The sequence below is a fragment of the Myodes glareolus genome, chromosome 12 (genome assembly GCF_982192425.1).
Source record: "Myodes glareolus chromosome 12, mMyoGla1.1, whole genome shotgun sequence".
In the NCBI taxonomy this organism is placed as follows: domain Eukaryota; kingdom Metazoa; phylum Chordata; class Mammalia; order Rodentia; family Cricetidae; genus Myodes; species Myodes glareolus.
Window position 1 is genome coordinate 38,278,424 of NC_142037.1, and position 21,664 is coordinate 38,300,087.

General features: G+C 39.6%; 1 long non-coding RNA gene across 1 annotated transcript in view; it reads right to left on the reverse strand.

The window, feature by feature from the left end:
* Nucleotides 1-1,021: 1,021 nt before the first annotated feature.
* LOC125392454 (uncharacterized) overlaps nt 1,022-21,664 on the reverse strand; it is a 31,476-nt gene continuing 10,833 nt past the window's right edge. Inside the window, exons 2-3 of the long non-coding RNA XR_007229530.3 lie at nt 1,690-1,845; nt 1,022-1,282 (exon numbers count right to left, since the gene is read on the reverse strand). This is a non-coding gene — a long non-coding RNA (uncharacterized LOC125392454). The remainder of the gene's footprint in view (nt 1,283-1,689; nt 1,846-21,664) is intronic.

The following is a 21,664-nucleotide window of genomic DNA, read 5'->3' on the forward strand; positions in this document are numbered from 1 at the left end:
TGCTCACGGGTCTCTCACTTCCTTTCAATTAGCACTAGGAGGGGGAACTTTAAAACACAGCAGAAGAACAAACCACAGAAACCCATCTCCATGAAATGTAGCAAAACCAAATGACTGCTTTGCTTCTGACTGGAGAGGAATCATGTTCTTCTCTCCAAGAAGGAAAGGAATTGTCGTCTGTGTAAACAGGTGCAGCCGGGGTTTGTTCTGGTATCTTCTCTGTCTTGTTTTTCTAGACTTACGCTAAATATTACCATTTGTCTTCACAGCAAACGTCACAACCTATGCTTCAGGTGTATGCGTTTCTGGGACACACTCCATTGCTTTAGGTCCCTGAGGGCCAGCCACATGGGCGGAAGTGGGCAGATTTCATATTCATCTCTGAGGAAGCTAACCGCAAGCCTTGAGCATAAAATGTATTAGTTTAAACAAAGTCTGGAAAGACTCTAACATGTTTGACTCCAATGCCATGCATTAATAGGCTACTTATGTCTTCTTTCCTGCCTCCTGAGTTAAGGGAGACAAAGGACAGGGTTCAGAAATGACCTAAAGTTGACCAGCAGAGTCTGTTTCTCTCTTAGGGTTGACTCATCTTACAAGAAAATAAAATGACTTCAAAATTTGAATCTGTTTCAGAAGGAAAGAAAATATTTTGAGTATTTTTGATCTCCTTAAAATGCAGATTAAATTCAGACTGGGCCCTCTGCAGTCAGGCTGTCCTCATAATTCTGAGAGGCTGGTTAATAACAAGTCAGAGAATCCCACAGTGAACACCACAGCTCCAAGGAGGGAAGGTTGCCTCTTTATCTACTTAATCCATCCCTCCATACAACTACACTTTTATCCAATCCATCCATGTTTTTGTCTATCATCTCCCTATCCAGCCAGCCAGTCTTCCATTCTCCACTCCAATATACAAAGATAATCACTGTGCCATACATGATGTTTTTACTAAGAGTCACAAATGAATAACATGAGAACAAAATAAGTCCTTGGGAAAAACAAATAGAACAATAGCATAGACGTTTTTTTAACTGTATCTCAAAGGCGGAGCAGACAAAGCATAGCATGGTCAGTGTCTGGCACAAAGTGACTGGGAATGAAAGCAATGGTGAAGGCTGCAGAGATACCAGGGTAGGTGGGGCATGGATTGTGTGAGACCCTAGAAAAACTTCAACTTTCACTCAAATCGGGGCAGAAATCCACAGGCTCTGGGCAGGAAACATCCATCATGACAATGTGGATTCGAGAAGGATCCCTGTGGCGATGTGAGGAGGCCAGGCTGCAGAGAGAAGCAAACAGAAACTAGAAGGCAGCTGTTTCCCCAGAAGATGTTGAGCCAGTAACAAAGGCAGTTCCAGTTGTTCTGATACCAGCTACTGAGATGGACTGGCTGTGGGCCACAAATAGACAAAGGACTCAAAGAAAACCCCAGGCTGCTTAGTCTGAGAAGTGGGGCTTGACAATTACTCCAACCTGCTAGCTAACTCCCTACTTTCATGATATTTGGCTCAAACATCTCCTTTTCAGGGAGGTTTTCACTGCCCACGTGTACCAAGCATTAGGGTTGTTCACACGTCTTGTTCATTCTCCTTTCATGGGGGTGGGAGAAATGTTCTATGTCCTATTTAACTCAGGTTGATCATAGGTTCTGTTTAGGCTAAGGAAATGTGAGGATATCCAACTTACGCCATTTCCGGGTAAAACTTTTAAGAGTTGGTGGTATGTCTCATTGTTTCTTTCTCCTCCAGGAGGGCAGCTAGAAATTTCCCCTAGAGTCTGTCTTCAGAGTGAGGAGTCAGGAATCCAAATCCCAGATCCTCTTCGGTGGACATAAAGTATGAACTGGAAGCAAAATCTTGTTACAAACCACTAAGATTTTAGGGATTGTTTGTTATTGCAACATATCCAGCCAATTCTGACTGATGGATCATATTTTATATAAATAAAAAGACTCGTAACCTTCTTCGATTCATCCTTAACCCTCACTTCTACCCCCTCCTAACACCACTGACATGCCTCTCCTTTGTAAATACCCCCCTCAGAATGAGTGTGTCATGAGGACAGGACTCCTGCCAGTGTTTGACTCACTGAGGAAAACGTTGCTGAATGAAAGAACAAAAGAATGAAAAAAAATGAATGACTGTATGCAATGAAACATGAGGGAGCATGTTACAGCGCTCGAAGGATTGATGCTGACGCTCTAAAGGACACGGGAGTTTTGCGGGGTAAGGAAAAGGCCCGGAAAGAGACTAACACGCTCGCACTCGGAATCCTTGGACCATGGCCGTGCCAGAGGTCAGAGAAGTACCACAATGAGAGATAAGATTAGCGACTTAGGTTGGATCTGGTTTGTTAAAGGACCTTTCTGCTCCTTTCTAATACGTTGGAACTTTATTTCTTGAGCAGTAATGAGCCAGCAGAGTTTTTAAATCAGGAAATGACAAGAAGGGTTTGGATTCTGCCTGGACAAATTACATTCAGAGAGCAATTTCTGCTCTTCGTTCCTCTCCGGCCACTGCACTGATGTCACCCTTCATCAAATCATTCCTTCATTTAAAAAAAAAAGAACTCCAACAAATGTTTACTGCTTGCTGTGGGCAATATACAATATAAAGTGCACAGGGATCAGACAGAAGCAAGACACTCTACACCTCAGGAGAACTTCCCTCGTGTGGGGCTCAAGGCACAAAGGGTAGTTACACAGATCACAGGAGAAAAAGGCCTGGGGCTTTGGGTGTCTACGTACCTTCCATCTCATCTTGTTTCATGGCTGTGCTCCTCAGACTCTCACTTGGCCATTTTGTACCATTTCCATCCAACCTAAAACAGAGCGCCATCTCCCTGCCCTCATTATTAGCTCTGTTCCAACGGTCACCGCAAAAACAGCAACACTCAGCCTATTAAAACCTTGACAAATCACCTCAACATCCTTCCAAGAGCCCTGCACGTAGGATTTCTGCCTTACGGATGGAAATAGAGCTAAACAAAACAGGGGGGAAGAAGGGAGGGAGGAAAGAAGGGAAGGAGAGAGAGAGAGAGAGTTTTGAGAAATTGCAAATTGTCTAGAGGCATATAATCAGAAAGGATTGTCATCTAGACCACATGAAATAGATGCAAGAAAGGTCCACACCCACTTACAGACTATCCCATAGTTGGTCATTCCACTGGGCTTTGCCTCTATACAAAATTATATTCTGGCACCTGTGGGACCATAGATACAGTGACAAACTAAACAGCCCCTTCTTTCCTGGACGTTGGAATCACAGTATAGAGTCTACAGACTCCTCTATTCCAGAGCAGGGATTGGATTACCTTTCTCGACAATTCCTAACAAACTTGTGAGGGAGCGTGTGCTATTGAATGACCCAGGGAAGAACCAGCAAGTGCCCTGTTGCGCGGCTCCAGCTCCACTGCAGCAGCCCTCTTTATAGCAAGTGGAGCACCCTGGGCTCAGTGGTTCCTGTCCACCCCACCAGCTGCTAGAGAGTGGCCTGTCTCGCTGACAGAGGATATTAAGGCTGCCAGGCCTCAGAACTGACTATTCCAGAAAGCTCGTCGGAAGATCGGTTTCACTTGTTTCTTTCCCTGACATGCTTTTCTGTGACCTAAGTTTCCGGAGTCTCACCAACTTGTAGAACTAACTGGCAGCCAATTCAGGGACTTAGTCATGGCTAAGAAATGCTGCAGACAGCCGAGAGTCTTGCTCCTCTGTGCCACGGGGCCCATACGAGTGCATTTGGCAGTTCATGCTTTACAAATGGCTCCTTGGCAGGGCTCAGGGCCTTGTGTCATTTTGCTTACAAACTGTCATCTCTTGCTCATTGGTGTTCCACTCCTCCTGCTCTTTCCATCTGGAGAAGAGCCTCCTAGAGGTTGCTATAGCCTGTAGGGATCTAACATGGCTCCTCTTCCTGCCATTCCCCTACCTGCTTAGACAGGATGTAACGGCCTTGTGCTTAGACTAGCTGTCCATTGGAAAGGGGGAATCTGCTCTCAGTTGAAACAAATGATTTTAGATAGAGGGAGCAAGATAGAAACAGGGCGAACAGTTTCCTGTCTCAAAGCGGTCATTTTAAAGACATCAGGCTCAGTACCATTGTCAGCAAAGGTAGTGGACGATATGAATCATAAAAAAAAAAAATCCTCATGTTGTGTGCTCTTATTTTGGGAAAACTGCTACAAATCGCTGTATTTCTGTCTATAAAAGTCAGAAGAATTACATCAGCAAGATGATGAGCAGAGAGTGCCTGCATCTCCTCCCCCCACCAGAACATGAATTTAATAACAACGTTCTAAAGATACCTGTGAAAATTCCAGAAACCAAGTAAATATTCCTACACCCCAGATGATGATGAAGCCCTGTGGAAAATCTGTGATGTCCTCAGTTGTTTCTCCCTAGGACACCCTGCATACAGTACCAGGTAATAGAGAAGAAACCTCCAACTCCTAGATGTCAGACTTTCCGAACCAGGGCTGGATTCTGTCATGTGTCACAGGACCACACCAGTAGAAACAGCCCACCAGATCTGGGATGTCAGAGAGAATGAGGGTGGTCAGCCAGATTCTACCGTGTGGCAGAAATACATGGGACACCTGGATCATGGCTTACCACAGTGCCAGGTGGGCTACGGAATCACAGACATCAGAGGGAATTCCTGGTAGAAACAGGGAAACCTCCCCAAATAGACTATACCCGCAGCTCAGAGAAGAAATGAGTACAGAAAAATCCTGAGAGATTTCCAGAATGTCTAGCTGAGTAGGGAAAATTCCTCTTATTTAAAAAGAATCACAAAGTCCGGGAGACATGTGTAATTTTTAATTGTCAAAATCACAATAACAAAAATGCTGAGACACGCAAAGAAATAGGAAACAGTGACACATTTTAAGGAACAAGTTAAATTTCTGAAAATGTACTTTTTTAAGGGAGAGAGAAAGAGCACGTGAGAGAGAGAGCTGTAAGTTGCCAGATGAATAGTGAACAATAACAACCCTAAACATGTTCAGTAAAGGAAAACATAGATATGTAAGTCAATGAGATCCAGAAACTAACTCATGAACAAAGTAAAATTCCCAATTCAGAACAGCTATGAAAAGAACAAGAGGAAAGTTCTGATCTGAAGAGTGCAGGAACAGACAAGAAAAGCTCACTTGATGGTCTCCATGGCAGACTTCAAAAACAATCACCGAGCTAGAGAAGAGGATGTCTTAAAGGGTCAAAGAGGGGGAACAGATCTGCAGGGAAAATAACAGAGCCCACTTCCAGGGGGACTTCCGGGCAGCACTGAGGACAACAGTGCTGTGAATGGCCTTTCCAGGATGAGGAAAGAAAAAAGGAGCAGGCAACACATTCAAAAAAAATCATCGTAGACATTTCCCCAAACCTGATGAGGGATTGAATACACAAATTTGGGAAGCCTAACGAATTCCAGTCTAAAGAGCGTAAATCTAATGGGACTCGCAAGGCATGTCATAATTAAATTGTCAGAAGCCACAGACAATGAGAAGCTTTGAAAACAGCCAGAGAAAAGTGACTCACTATGTAATGGAGCTCCTGTTAAACTGTCAGTTCCCAGAAGTTCCCCTTGCGAGGAGGGGATAAAGTTATATATTCAAAGCTCTGAAAGATAAAAAGTCCCTCCTGATTAAGAGAATCAAGGCTGGCTAAGTCCTCTTTCAAGAATATGGAAGAACTGAAGATTTTCCTTTTAAACAGAAACTGAGGGAGTTCCTCTCACTTCCCTGCCCTAAAGAAAGCTGAAGGGAGTCAAAAAATTTGAAACAAAAGTTACATAGACCAACACAAAACCAGGTCAAAATCTAAAACTCTCAGAAAATGAGTTGTATAGTCCTATAGTATTGGTGAGTGAATCACTAGCAAATCTGATATAGAATATTTTTTAAACCAAAATGTATGTGTAGACTCGTGTTGGTACACAACTTAAAAAGGGAATTTTTGTCATCAACAATAACTAAAAGGGGGAAGAAAGATATGGAATTAGAATTTTTAAACATAATTGAATGCTCAGTTGATGTTATTAGCTTCAAGTGGAAGCAATAAGACTCAAAGATGTAATTTATGTAAAATGCATTGGTAACTACAAAGAAAATCCATAGAATATAGTCAAACAGAAACAAGCACGAAATAAAGTCTCACTCGGAAACTTTCAACAAAACATAAATAAATACAGTAAGACAGAACAAGGATCTGCGGAATAGAAAACAATTTGCAATGACAACCATAAATCCCTTCCTACCAGAAAACTGTAACTAAGAACATTAATGCTCCAAATAAAAGAAATAAATTTGAATAATGAATTACAGATAACAAGAGCCAAATACATGTTCTATGTAATACGTTCATGTTAGAGGCTATGAATATAAAAGATGAAAAGATTTTAAATAATGGAGAGTGAGTGGGGGTGGCCATACATTTAAGAAAAAATGTATGGGATGGATTCCTGTGAGCTTTCTGTCCTTCAGGTCAGGTGTCTGTTGATGTCTTCCTTGTTCGTGTCTTGTTTTAACACCCATGTTGTGGGAGCTCAAGTATGCAGCTTCCCTGTATCTCTAGGAGATTCAACCTCACAGCAGACTTCTTATCCCTCTGGCTCTTAAAATCTTTTGGTCACCTCTCCTCCATGTTCCCTGAGCCTTAGGTGCAAGAATTATGTTGTAGATGTACTAGCTGGGTGTACCACTACATGGCCACTTGTTTTCTGCATTCTGATTGGTTGTAGTTTTCTGTAATGGTCTCTGCAGGCAGGATGTGCGGGGGCTGGGTAGAGCTCTTGGGTGTGGCATGGAAGGTGCCTGTAGATCCTGAGCAGGCAAGTTTTTTTTTTTTAAAGAAGGACCAAAAGAGAAAAATTGACAAGACCTCGATTAAATAAAAAAAGGAGAGAAATTTTCATTTCTAAAGTTAGTAATGAAGAGGGAGACATTACAACTGATGTCACATACATACAAATGACCAGAAACATTGAAAAGACAAGGAATCCCAATCATTCTCAAACCCTGAAAGACTCCCAAACTCATTGTGTAAGGCTAGTGTTACACCAACACCAATGTGATGGCCAAGTGGACCTTGTACCTGAAAAGCAAGGATGGTTCAATTCATGGGAATTAATAAATGCAATAATTCCACATATTTTCAGTCCAACTAGGTAAGGATCTCGGGGTCATATTGAGTCTGGAAACATTCTTTCTTCTCATCTGTGGATTGAATCAGTGGCAAGAAGCCATTTTTTAAAGACCCAGGCTAAGTAAGTCAAAGGACACAGGGTACTAGAAGCAAAGGTCTTTCTATGGATGGCTTGCTCTGGGAGACCAGAGCCGACATCATAGAACTCTCCTCTGAGACACGACCTGCAGAACACCTCTGGATAGGAAGGAGCCAAAATCACCTCATGCTCCTCTGGGTGGACATCTGGTTGTTAGACTTGAGGAGGTCACAGAGGCAGGCCCTGCAGCTGCACCCGGGCAAGATGCAGCACAGAGCATGTCCGGCACTCACACCTACACAAGGGTCACGGGGGCAGGGGGAATGCTGGATCTTCACCCACATGAAGGACTGGACAAGATTCTGCATCTGCAATTCTGTTAGTGACTAGGACACTTCTGCACCATAACCCCACCCAGTTCTGTTTCTCATTGGTACTTTCTCTGTTCAATATCTAATTTCAATGTAGTTATCCTGTTCACTTTTTTACTTATTATCTAAGATAGGCTCTTCCAAAGAGTCCAGGTTGGCCTGGAGCTGGAATTCTCTCTGCTTCTGAACCCCAAGATCTGGGATGATTTGGTGTAGTCTCACTGTGTTTTATATCTTGTTCTCTTTATGTTCTACCTTTATTTGGAGATAATTTCTCCCTTTGTCTTTACTCTTCTACTCTTCTATCCCTTTACCCTCTCCATGTTATCTGATCCTCTAACAGTAGTTGTGAAACTTATAATGATTGTTTCACTATATTTTAACCCTTAGTATCTTATCATTCAGTACACAGTGTATTAACTCTGTGTCTTTACTCAGTCATAAAGACTTTATGTGAAGACTGTGTGTGTAACAGTTTCTTCTGAGGTTAAAACATCCCATCCTTCAGGTAAGCTCCTTAAAACAGGAAGTTAACAACTCAAAATAGCAAGCACTCAGACAAGCCAAGTGGCAAAGACTCTGAGACCAGATCATATGCCTAAAGAAGCAGAAACAAGCCAAACTGCCTGGAAGAGGTTTAGACCAACTGAGTCGCTTGAAAGGGACACTCTCCAACCTGTTGAGCTGCTTGCAGACTGTGTAGTGTGCCCAGGTTCCCGACTTTGTGAGCTGCCATCCATGCTAGGGTCATGGCGGCTGTCCTTGAGTCATTTCTGTTCCTGTAAGTAACCCCTCACCCATATGCCTGTAAGTAATCCCAATAAAATTCATTGGTTCACCAAATTGAACTTTGGTGGTATCCATACTTTGGTCTGTCATGGGCTCCCTATCTGGACTGAGCAGAGGTGTGTGTGGCATCTCCCCAGGGATAGTTTTGTCACACACCAGGGCAATTACTCTAATGGATTATTTCCATATTCTCACAGACGGCTTACCCAATCTTTGTGCTTGCTTTCTCCATTAGTATTCTGTGTTTAAAGTGGCTCTAGAGATGATGTTTGATGGCCTAATCATGTGGGCTGAGAGAAGGAATACACCCCAATGCAAGCCCCACCTGAATATTGAGAATAATTCAACCAAAATGATGTAGGCAGTAAAAGAAAAAAAGAAAGAAAGCCTTACTAATGACTTAATCCCAGATTCACAAGCCAAAACACTGCAGCACAAGCCAGGTAAGAAACCAAGAAAATGTTTTCTCCCAAAATTATTGATTCAACAGTAATATATTCCAATAAGAGAAACGATGCAAAATCATAAATGAATAATTCAAAATAATGAGTGTGGTGTTAAACAAAATAAAAGAGAACATAATTTCCAGGATGGATGAATGAATGAATGAATGAAGAGAGGATACAAATAGCTGAGTGAAATATAGGAAACAATACAGAATATGAATACAGTGGATTCAACAAAAAAAAATAAAATTCTGAGAAAGTTAAATTGAAATTTTGAAAATGAAAACAAGTTGCTTGAAAAAAATCAACAGGAAACCACCAATAAAATGTATCAAGTAGAAGACAAAATATGAGAACACGAAGGCAAAATAGATGAATTAGAACATTAAGTAATGACAAAGATAAAATAATAAGTATGAACAAATATGCCAGAAGTATAGATCAAAGGAAAAGATCAAATTTACAAAGCATGGGCACAGAAGAAGATAAAGGCATAGAAAATATATTCAATAAAACCATAGAAAATTTCCTCAATCTAGGGAAAGAGGTTGTCATCCAGCTACAAGAGATATTTAATTAGTCATGTGCATGCATGTGTGTGTGCAAGAACACACATGTGCAGGTGCATGTGTGGAAGTCAAAACGCAATGTTGGGGCATTGGATTTCATCTCCCATCTGGTTTCAAGGCAGGATCTCTCTTGTAACTGACCATACCCTGCATACTCCAGGCTGACTGACCCATGTTCTTCTGGCTGAACCTCCTGTCTTTGTTTCCCATCTCACCATAGAAGTGCTGGGATTACAGAAACAAGTTACTGTACCTGCTTTGGTTTTTCTTTTTCTTTTTCTTTTTTTTAAGTAAGTTCCAGGAATCCAAACTCAAGTTGTCAAGCTAGCAAGATAGGTGCTATCTTACCAACTGAGCCACTTCCCTAGCACTATTTAGAAAGCCACAGAGAAGATCAGGAAAGAACCCCTCCCTATCATATTTTAGTTAAAACAAGAAGCATAAGGAACCAAGAAAGCTGGCTGAAATCTGCAGGCGAGAAGACTATGAGACAAACCCACTCAAGTTAAGTAGTTCTCAAAATGAAACCCAATGGAAATTTATATTTCAAAATCTGAATGACAATAATCATCAACTATGGTTATTTTACCATGCAAAGTTGTCCTTCCTAGTTAAAGAAGAAAAGCTTTTCATGATTAAACACATATATGACTTTTAGGACAGTACTCCTGAACATACTTGAAGGAAGACTAACATTCCAAGGAGACAACATATCCATAAGGTCCTAAGTAAAAAATTATTTCTTCTAAAATACTAGATAAGCAAATGGAGATTAGAAAAGTATCAAATATTACAAAACAGAAAAATGATGGGATTTAATAGCTGCCTTTAAATAATGATTATGAATGTAATACTCTCAATTCCCCAATCAAAATGCATAGATCAGGAGAAAGCTCAGTTAATAAAGTGTTTGCATGCAAGCCTGCGGTCTGAGTTCTATTCCCAGCACTAACACTGAAAAGCAAGGTATTAGTGGTATGTATTTGTAAGCCCATCTGCAAGGACATAGAAATAGACAGATGCCTGGGGCTCACTGGCCAGCAAATCTTAGCATACAAGGAAGTGAGTCATTTTCTTATATCCCGCCTGATCACAACGGACTAAAATTAGAAATCAACAGCTGGAGAAAGAAAAAAGAAACAGAGGGGATGCTACCAAACTCTTTTACCAAGTTAGCATTGGCCTGACTCTAGAATTGGATAAAGAAACAAGAAGCAGACTAACCTCTGTGATGAACATGGAGGCAAAAGTTCTCAATAGGAGACAAACTGAGTTAAGCAATGCATTAAAGGTCTCATCATGACTAAGAAGGCTTTAATCCAGGGATGCACAGATGATTTGGCATTCTCAAATCAATAAGTATAATACAGCACATAAATAGACTCAAGGTCAGAAATCAAATGATCTTCTCAAGAGATTTTTTTTAAAAAAAAGCCTGTGATAAAGTCCAAATTCCCTTTGTCATAAAAGTTTATAAAGATCTATAAATATAAAGCCCATACCCCAACATAACAGAGGATATATGACAGCAATAGCCAACATTATACCAAATGGAGGAAAACTGAAGAGCATGTATTTCCCCTAAAGTCTGAATGAGAAAAGGGTGCTCAGCCTCTCCTCTCTTCAGTACAGTGTTTGAGGCTTTAGCTAAAGCTGTGAAACAGAACAGTAAACAAAAGGAGTGCGAATAGAAGCGGAAGAAGTCAGTCTCCCCATTGCAGATGGCACAATCCTATACTTATAAGACCCAAAGAAAACTGCTTAGAGGAGTTGGAGAGAACTCTCAGAGGTTTAGAGTACTTGCTGCAAACTGACGGTCGACACCAAATTAAATGGAGAGAAACTCAAAGCAATTCCTAAAATCACTGAAGATCAGGAACTAAAGTCAGGAACAAGACAAGGCTGTCCAATCTCTACATAACTATTCAATTTAATTCTAGAAGTTCTGGCTAAAGCAGTAGGACAACAAAAGGAGATCAAGGGGATACAAACAAAGGGAGGAAAAAGTCAAACTTTCACTATTTGCCAATGATCTGATTGTACACATAAGCGACCCCAAAAATTCTCTTGAGGAACCCCTACAGCTGAAAAGAAGCTTCAGTCATATAACAGAAAACACTATTAGCTCAATAAAATCAGTAACCATCCCACATACAAACGATAAACAGTCTGAACAAGAAATCAGAGAAACAACACTCTCTACAATAGCCACAAATAATATAAAATATCTTGGGATAACTCTACCCAAACAAGTGACATGATCTGTATGACAAGAACTTTAAGTCTCTGAAGAAAAAAACTGAAGAAAACTTCAGAAAATGGAAAGATCTCCCATGGTCATGGATAGGTAGGATTAACATAGCAAAAATGGCAATCTTACCAAAAACAATCCTCAGATTCAAGGCAATCCCCATCAAAATCCCAACACAATTCTTCACAGACCTTGAAAGAACAATACTCAACTTCATATGGAAAAACAAAAAATCCAGGATAGCTAAAACAATCCTGTACAATAATGGAACTTCTGGGGGCATCACCATTCCTGACTTTAAGCTCTACTATAGAACTATAGTAATAAAAACAGCTTGGTATTGGCATTCAAAACAGACACAAGGATCAATGGAATTGAATTGAAGACCCTGACATAAATCCACACACCTATGAACACTTGAGTTTTTACAAGGAAGCCAAAATTATACAACGGGAAAAAAGGAAGCATCTTCACCAAATGGTGCTGGCATAAGTGGCTGTTGACGTGTAGAAGAATGCAAATAGATCCATATCTATCACCCTGCACAAAACTCAAGTCCAAGTGAACTTGACCTCAACATAAATCCAGTTACACTGAACCTGATAGAAGAGAACATGGGAGGTAGTTTTGAACACATTGGCACAGCAAACTACTTCCTGAATATAACACCAGTAGCACAGAAACTGAGATTGACAATTTATAAATGGGACCTCCTGAAACTGAAAAACATCTGAGAAGCAAAGGACATGGTCAATAAGACAAAATGGCAGCCTACAGAATGGGGAAAGATCTTCACCAACACTACATCTGGCAGAGGACTGATCTCCAAAATATATAAAGAATTCAGGAAACTAGACATCAAAATAGCAAACGATTCAATTTTTTAAAATGGGATTGAGTTCTAAACATAGAATTCTCAACAGAAGAATCTCAAATGGCCAAAAGACACTTAAGAAATTGCTCGTCATCCTTAGCCATCAAGGAAATGCAAATCAAAATGACTCTGAGATATCAACTGTCAGAATGGCTAAGATCAAAACACTGATGACAGCTTATGCTAGAAAGGATGTGGGGTAAAGAAAACACCCCTCCATTACTGGTGGGAATGCAAACTGGTACAGTCACTGTGAAATCAGAATGGCGGTTTCTCAGAAAAAGAGAACTGAATCTACCTTAAGACCCAGCAATACCACTCTTAGGCAAATACCCAAAGGACGCTCAGTCATACCACAAGGACACTTACTTGCTCAACTATGCTCATTACAGCATTATTCATAATACCCAGAACCTAGACACAACCTAGATGTCCCCAACTGAAAAATGGATGAGAAAAATGTGGTACATTCACACAATGGAGTATTGCCCAGCTGTAAAAAACAATGACCTCATGAAATTTGCAAGCAAATGGATGGAACTAGAAAACAAACACTCTGAGTGAGGTCACCCAGACCCAGAAAGAAAAAACTGGTATGTGTTCACTTATAAGTGGATATTAGGAGTAAAGTACAGGATAGCCAGCCTACAATCCATAGCCCCAGAGAGGCTAGATGACAAAGATAGACCACAGATGGATGTGTGGATTTTCCTGGGAAGGGGAAATAGAATAGATCTCCCTGGTTAACTGGGGGCAGGGATGGAGAGGATGGAGGAATGGAAACTTGAGGGAGTGTGTTGGGAAGACTGGGTGTGGGAAGCAGGTTGGGGTGGGACAGAGGGGGTGAGAGCAGTGTGGGGGTGGGGGAGAATTCAGGGTTGGGGGAAACTTGATACCAGGGAAACTCCCAGGAATCCACAAGGATGACTGCAACTAAGAATCCTAGCAGTAGTGGAGAGGGTGCCTGAACTAGTCATAAGCTATGATCACATTGGTGATTACCGTAATTGTCATCAGAGAACCTATAGCCAGTAACTGGTAGAAATAGGTAAAAAGATCCACAGCTGAGCATTGGGCCGAGCTCCTGGAGTCCTCCTGAAGAAATGGGGGAGGGATTGTGTAAGTCAGATGGGTCAAGGTCATGACAGAGGAACCCACAGAGACAGTAGACCTGAGCTCACAGAAGCACATGGACTCTGGACCAACTAGTAGAGAGCCTGCATGGGACCAACCTAGGGCCTCTGCATGTATGTGACAGTTGTGTAACTTAGTCTGTTTGTACGGCTCCTAGCAGTGAGATCAGTACCTATCTCTGGCACTTAGCTGGCTTTTAGGAACCTGTTTCCCATGCTGAATGACTTCGCCCAGCCTTGATGCAGGGGGAGGAGCTGAGTCCTATTTCAACTTGATGTGTTCTGCTTTGTTCAGAACCATGGAAGACCCGCCCCTTTCTAAATGGAGATGGAGGAGGAGTGGACAGGGAGGATGGTAGATGAGGGGATGATGGGAGGAGAGGAGGGAGGGAAAACTGTCATTAGTATGTAAAATAAATGAAAAATGCTAATTAAATAAAATAAAATTTGCAAACACACACACACACCAAAAAAACAAAACAAAACAACAACAACAACAACAACAACAACAACAAAAAAACGGAGGACCATTGTGTGACCTCCAGTATCCGTACGGCAGCTCACAAAGTCTGACTCCAGGGCCAGTTGATCAGATCTCCTTTTCTGGTCTCCACAGGCACCAGGCACACAAGTGGTACTCAGACATGAAGGCAAAACATCCACCCACATATAAATAAATAAAAGTTTCTAGAGAAAAGTTTTAGATGCTGTAAAACCACAGTAATTAAGCTTGCTATGTCCTGGCACAGATTTACTAATCAATGAAGCACCCAGAATTAAATTCATACGGCCAAAGGCATGTTCACCAAACGTGATATGTATGCCAAAACACACACTGGAGAAAAGTGAGCCTATTCTGCAAACGGTTGAGAATATTGGATGTCTGCATGTAGAAGAATTAAACTAGATCCTTATCTTCCACTCCACAAAGATTAATTCAAAGTGGATCAAAGCCCTTTCATGTGAGATCTGAAATCAGCACAGGAAAGCAAGGGGCAATACTTAAGATATAGGAATAGGAAGAGACTTTCTGAAAAAGACTCAAATGTTTCAGGAAATAATCCCAGGTTGCATGACATTAAAAGATCTCTGTACAGCAAAAGAAAGAATTTAATGAAGTGACACATTACAGAACAGGGTAAAATCTGTTAAAGGTGTATGCCTGACATAGGCTAATATCTGAAATCTATAAAGAACTCCCCAAACTAAGTAATAAAATAAACAAAGTAATCTCAAAATAGGCCAATGAAATGAACAGAGAGTTCTCCAAAGATCAACTATAAATGGGCCAATAAACATAGGCAAAAATGTTCAACATTCTTATCCACCAGCTAAACGCAAGTCAAAGCTACAACAAGATTTCCTCTTAGCCCAGTCGGCATGGCTAGCATTAAAAGCGAAATAAGAATAAATGCATCTGATGACTCAGGAGCAAAGGAACCCTTATACACCGCTGGTGGACATATGAACTGGACCCAACTGCTCTCAGATAATCAGGAGGGTTCTTCATGAAACTACAGACAGAACTCCCACATGACACAGCTATACCAGCAGTAAAGAAAATAAAACTCACAGATAAAAACCTGGTTATTTTTTACACAAACAATGAACAATATAAAAAGTAAATTATGCCAAGGATTCCATTTACAATAACACCAAAAAGATGCCTTTATCTGTTTGCTGTCTTTCAGCAGGTGGATAAAGAAGCAACAGTTCGGGGAGGGTACCAGCAATGTCAGAGTTCCTAAGGGATGAAAACCTTTAGCATGGGATCTTTAGTTTGCATTTATGCTATCTCTGTTCAGGCTATAGCTGACTCCGTAGACTACAGAATTAAGCAAAATAATCCATATGAGTCACAATTACATCTTTTCAGTTGGATTTTATTCGACAATTTGGCTAAATCTCACTACACAGGATATTATTGTGTACACTAATAAGCTCAACATGTAGACCAACATCTATCAATAACATAGCGTTGAGATGGATTTCCACTTCAATAAGCTTTTAAGGTAACTCTGGCTGTCACCGAAAGAAAAGAGAATGTGATTGGTGTCAGAGACCCCATTAGGATTGCCAAACCTGCCTTTCATTAGCTTGAAAGATCCTTAATGCTTTGAAAGCTTAGTGTCTTGGTTATATTTTCCTAACAATGTTTTCAGAAAGCATCATTAAAATATGTATAAGTTCTGGTCACATAGGGTCACAAACAAATGTTTACTCCTGTCTAGTCTTAGTGTATCTTACCCAGCCTTCTGAATATGCCATTTATTACTAGTTCTGTGCCAACAGGTGTTTTTATGGACAATGTAGTAAGACTTGAAAAGAAAACATAGTCTCAGCTCCAAATAGTTTTAGTTTAGTAAGAAATATGATGTTTGAATCCCTTCTTCTGTTGCCAAAACAGAAAACATCATGAAACTGGGTAGTTTCAAAAAAAAAAGAAAAGAAGAAGAAGAAGAAGAAGAAGAAGAAGAAGAAGAAGAAGAAGAAGAAGAAGAAGAAGAGAAGAAGAAAAGAAGAAGAAGAAGAAGAAGAAGAAGAAGAAGAAGAAGAAGAAGAAGAAGAAAAGAAGGAGAAGGAGAAGAAGAAGAAGAAGAAGAAGAAGAAGAAGAAGAAGAAGAAGAAGAAGAAGAAGAAGAAGAAGAAGAAGAAGAAGAAGAAGAAGAAGAAGAAGAAGAAGAAGAAGAAGAAGAAGTTTGTTGCATTCAAAGTTCTGGAGATTTGAAATCTGAGATGGGGCAGCTGAACCTAGCGGGGCCTCATACAGCATCACAACATGGCAGAAAAACAGAAGGCAAGCAAACGTGAAAGACAATATACAAGGGAAGTGTTTCCTTTGTAAGTCTTTCAGAATTGGCAGAGAACTAAGGATATTTCAGAACAAATGAAAAACTCATGACTACCAGACAAGGAGTACAGAAGGTATTTAGAGGAACTAGGCACAGGGTGGCAGGAGGAGGGGGAGCAAGGCTGCTGCAGTCCCAAGGGCACAAGAATGGATAGATTTCATGAGAGGGAGGGTTAAACAAAGAGGTCCAGGAAGGAATCCATCATACCCAGTACAGTGATCCATCAGATCACTGATAGGAGTAGGGAAGAAAGGAACACAATAATCCACCAACCAGAAAACAATCCAAACTATAAGAATTAATAAATATTATTGATACATATCAATAATAACCTTAAGTGTAAGTGGCTAGAATTCATCAATAAAAAACAGACAGACAGACTGGAGAGATTGAAAATGTAGATTCAACCTTATGCCATCTTGAAGGCATATACTATACTGGTAAAGACAACTAAGGACTGAAAGTCAAAGGGTGCAAAACAATCAACCCATAAAATAGAAATATAAAACAAGTTGTCATATATATTCTGATATTTGATAAAATAACCTTTAAACCAAAATTATTCTCAAGCAATTAAGAAGGCCAAGACATTAATGAAAGTAGAAAAAAATACATCAAAAAGACACAACAAAAAAATAAATAAATAAATTTAAAAAAATAAAAAAATAGAAGCAATTCATTGGAATGAATTAAATTTATAATCTATCTTTTTATGTAACATCTTAAAAAAAAGACACAACAACAGTATGCACCAGTCATTGGAGCTTCATAAAACAAATATTGATTAACAAATTAATATATATCCTGATAAAATAATGGTAGGTGATTTCAATACTCCAGTTCATCTTTAGGTAAGTTACGCAAACTGAAAGAAGTGTCAGAGTCAATTGCAACATAGATCAAATGGAAGTGATGGATATTTGCAGAATATTCCAACTAACAGAAACAGAACACATATGTTTGTTTAGCAACCTATAAAATCTTTTCTAGAAATCAACCACAGTTTAGGTCACTCATGAAGCCTTGCAAATACAAAAGAATCAAAATAATCTCTGGAAACACCAGGTCATAGTGCAATAAAACTAGACATCGACAGCCCAAAATAGCTAGAGAAACCACATAAATACAAGGAGACTGAAGAACCTTCTCTTAAATGATTAGTGTGTTATTGAAGAAATCAAGAAGAAAATTAAGATAGGCCTAGATTCAGAAGAAAATTAAAGTACAAGTTACTGATACCTTTTGGACATAGCTATGAGAATTCTAAGAAGAAATTTTATAGTTATGAACAGTTATAAAAAGTTAGAATGATCTAAAACCAGGATCCCAGCACTTCACATTGAGGTCCTATGGAACCAACAGCAATCCACATTGAGAAACAATATTAACAACAATTAATATGAGAACAAAAATTAATGAAATGGAGGCAGAAAGGATAACATGTAGGCAAAGGGTTAGTTCTTTGTCTTTATCTCAAAAATAAATATGAGTAACAAGCCATTAGGCTAACTACCCAAAAGAAAAAGAAGATTCAAATCAATAAAACTAGATATAAAAAGGGAGGATACCATAGGTTCAGACAAAATCCAGACAGTCGTCAGGGAAGACTTTGAAAACTTAGACTCCCCAAAACTGAAAAATCCACAAAAAATGAATAATTTTTAGATGCATATGCCCCATTGAAATTAAACCTATAATATACAAACAACTTCAACAGAATTATAACAATTATGAGATTAAAGCAGTAACAAAAAGTGAAGAAAAGTTCATATTCAGACTAATTTACTGCCAAATTCAGCCAAACCTTTCAAGAATAAGTAACACCAATGCTCCTGAAATTGTTCCATAAAATTGAAAAAATTGAGATACTACCAAAGTCACTGTACAATGCCAGTATTACCCTGGCACCAAAATTAAATAAGAATGCAACAAAGAAAAAATGGAAACCCAGCTATATACCAATTTCCCTGGTGAACATAGAGGCAGTGATACTCATAAAATTCTTGTAAATTAAAGTAAAAAACAAATACACTATGACCAAGAGGGCTACATTCCATGGATATGATGGTGATTCAGCATTCACAAATCAATAAATGTAATACAGCACTTAGAGACAATGACAGAAGTCATGAGATCATTGTAATTAGTTCAAAAATATCTTTAATAAAAATCTAACATTCCCTCATGATAAAAGTCATAAAGGAGCTGAGATTAGAGGGAATATACCTCACATTAAAAAAAAAATTTTAAAAAAAGCCCTGCAGCCAACACCACACTAAATAGGGGGAAATGTGAAATGTTACCTCTAAGATTAGGAACAAGACAAGGCTGTTCACTCTCTCCACATCTGTTCAATATAGTGCTTGAGTCTTAACTAGAGCAAAAAGATAAGAAAAGAATACAAATAGGAGATGATGGTGTTAAGGTATCTGATGTGGGATTCCCCTCTGTATGCTATGAATATGTTTTATTATCATTGGTTATTAAAAAAGCTATTTCATCCAATGGTTTAGTAGAGTAAAGCCAGGCAGAAAACCTTAAAAAAGATACAGAGAGAAAGTAGGCAGAGTCAAAGAGATGCCATGTAACTGCTGAAGGAGACAGATGCCAGAATGTTGTGAGGAGGCTGCTTGTTCATTTCTCAGCTGCCCAGACTTGTGAAATAATCACACAAAAACTATATTATTTAAATTACTACTTGGACCATTAACTCTAGCTTCTTATTGGCTAACTCTTATATCTTAATTTAACCCATTTCTAGTAATCTGTGTATCACCACGAGGCTATGGCTTACTGGGTAAAGTTCTAGTGTCTGTATCCGGCAGGGTACATGTCCTCTCCCTGACTCTGCCTCCTTTCTACCAGCATTCAGTTTAGTTTTTCCCACCTAGCTCTGTTCTACCCAATCAGGCCAAGCCAGTTTTCTTTATTCATTAATGGTAATCACAGCATACAGAGGAGAATCCCACTTTACCAGAACTTACCTGTAGGTGATACACAGAATTAGTAGAAATGGGTTAATTTAAGATATAAGGGCTAGCAAGAAATATGACTGAGTCATTGGCCAAGCAGTATTTTAATTAATATAGTTTCTGTGTGATTATTCAGGTCAGGGCTTCCGGGAAATAAATGACAGTCTCGGTCAACAAGTATCCCTATTCCCTGGTATGATTCTATGCATAAGTGATCCTAAAGACACAACCAAAAACCTCTTAGAGCTAATAAATACTCTTAGAAAAGTATCAAGACATGAAATTAACACACAAAAAATCGTTATCCTTCCTATATACTCATGACAAGCATTCTGAAAAGAAAATCAAGGAAACAACCCTGTTTACAATAGATGCACAGAAACATGTACAAATCTAATCAAGGAAATGAAAATAAAAACACAGAAGTAAAAAAATTGAGGAAGACACCAGAAGATGAAAAGACTCCTGCTCAAGAATCAAAAGATTTCAGTAGTGTGAAAATGGTCATCCTACCAAAACCTAACAGATTTAATGAATCCCAAATTCATACACATGAATGATTTTAAATTTAAGTTCCACACCTGAGAGAAAACATAGTGTGTTTGCTTTTTTGATCCTGGCTTATTTTGTTTAAGAAAATGATTTCCAGTTGCACTCATTTTTCCGCAAATGTCTTTAGAGGCACATAAAGTCCCATATGTATATACATCTTGCTTTCTTTACCCATTCATCTGTTGATGGACATCTAAGCTGTTTCCATCTCTTGTTATCGTGAACAGCGTGGCTATAAACACAGACATATAAATACATATGCTGACTTAGAACCTTTTGGTTTATACTAGAGTGATATAGTTGGATCATGTGATAGTTTGGTTTCCATTTCATTTTAAGGAACCTCCATACTGAGGTTATACTAGGGTGATATAGTTGGATCATGTAATAGTCTGGTTTTCATTTTATTTTGAGGAACCTCGGCTACAGTGGCTACAAAAGTTATAATCCCACCAGCAGTGAAAAAGGGCTCCTTGTTCCACACGTTCTCACTGACCTTTGTCGTCATTTGAGTTCTTGATGACAGTCATTCTGACTAGGATGTGATAAAATCTTGAAGCAATTTTAATTTGCATTTAACTGATGACTAAAGACAGTGAAGGGTTTATCAAGCATGTACTGGTCATTCGTATTTCTTATTTTGAGGTGTGTGTGTAGGTCACAAAACTAGAAAAGTGATCACAAGTAGGGAGAAAGAGATCTCAAAGGACATGGAAAATAGGTAGGGTAATGGGGTACATATGATAGGAAAGCAGAAAGGAGAACAAAGTGGGGTAAGAGAGGAAAACATCAGGAGTAGGAAGAGAGAGATGCATGAAGAAGGCGAACAAATGAGAACAAAGCATAATTACATACAGGTATGAGGATGCCATGATGAAGTCATTACTTTGTATGCTGATTTCAAACAACAACAAAACAAAAACAAAAACAAAAAAGACAAGAAATATACCAGGTTCAAAACAAAGCAGGCAACTCTAACATCACATCCAGGGCCTACCTCTCAACCTGGGAACACCACACAGGTGTCACTGGGTTTCAAAGAATGAAACTGAGTTCACCAGGCAGGGAAAGAGAGGATGAACAAGAAAGACGGATGTGCTGCGTTTCAGTACACATGGGTACAACTCTTTGCTTCTGGATGCCAGGCAGGGCGGTTTCACAGCCTCTTGTTTTGATGACGTCTGTATTCAATGCTTAGAACACTGGGCCCATCAAAGAGGCCAAGAGTTACCGGCGCCTACTGTGCAGTGGAAATCAGGGTACCATAGATGAAGCAGGTATCCAAGTCTACCCACCAAGCATGTTTAATTCCTACTTTTTTCCCCTGTGTTACATTGGGGCAGGGGGATTATGGGGACGACAGCGATGGTGTCTGGTGGAGAATGAATCCCACCTGTCACTCTTGCTCGTAGGAGATTTTCCTCTCGGGAGTCACATCACTTGATACCATTTTTAAAAGTTGTGCTCAGGTGCTGGATGGGTGGTTGTTATTAACTATAATAACTATAATAAATAATAATTCTTCTATCCTATAGAGTACATGACCTTGTGAGCAGAAAAGTCTGCCTTTTGTGTCCATTTAACTAAAGAAAGGTCCAGCTGGGTCTGGTGGCTAGTAACACTGACTACTTA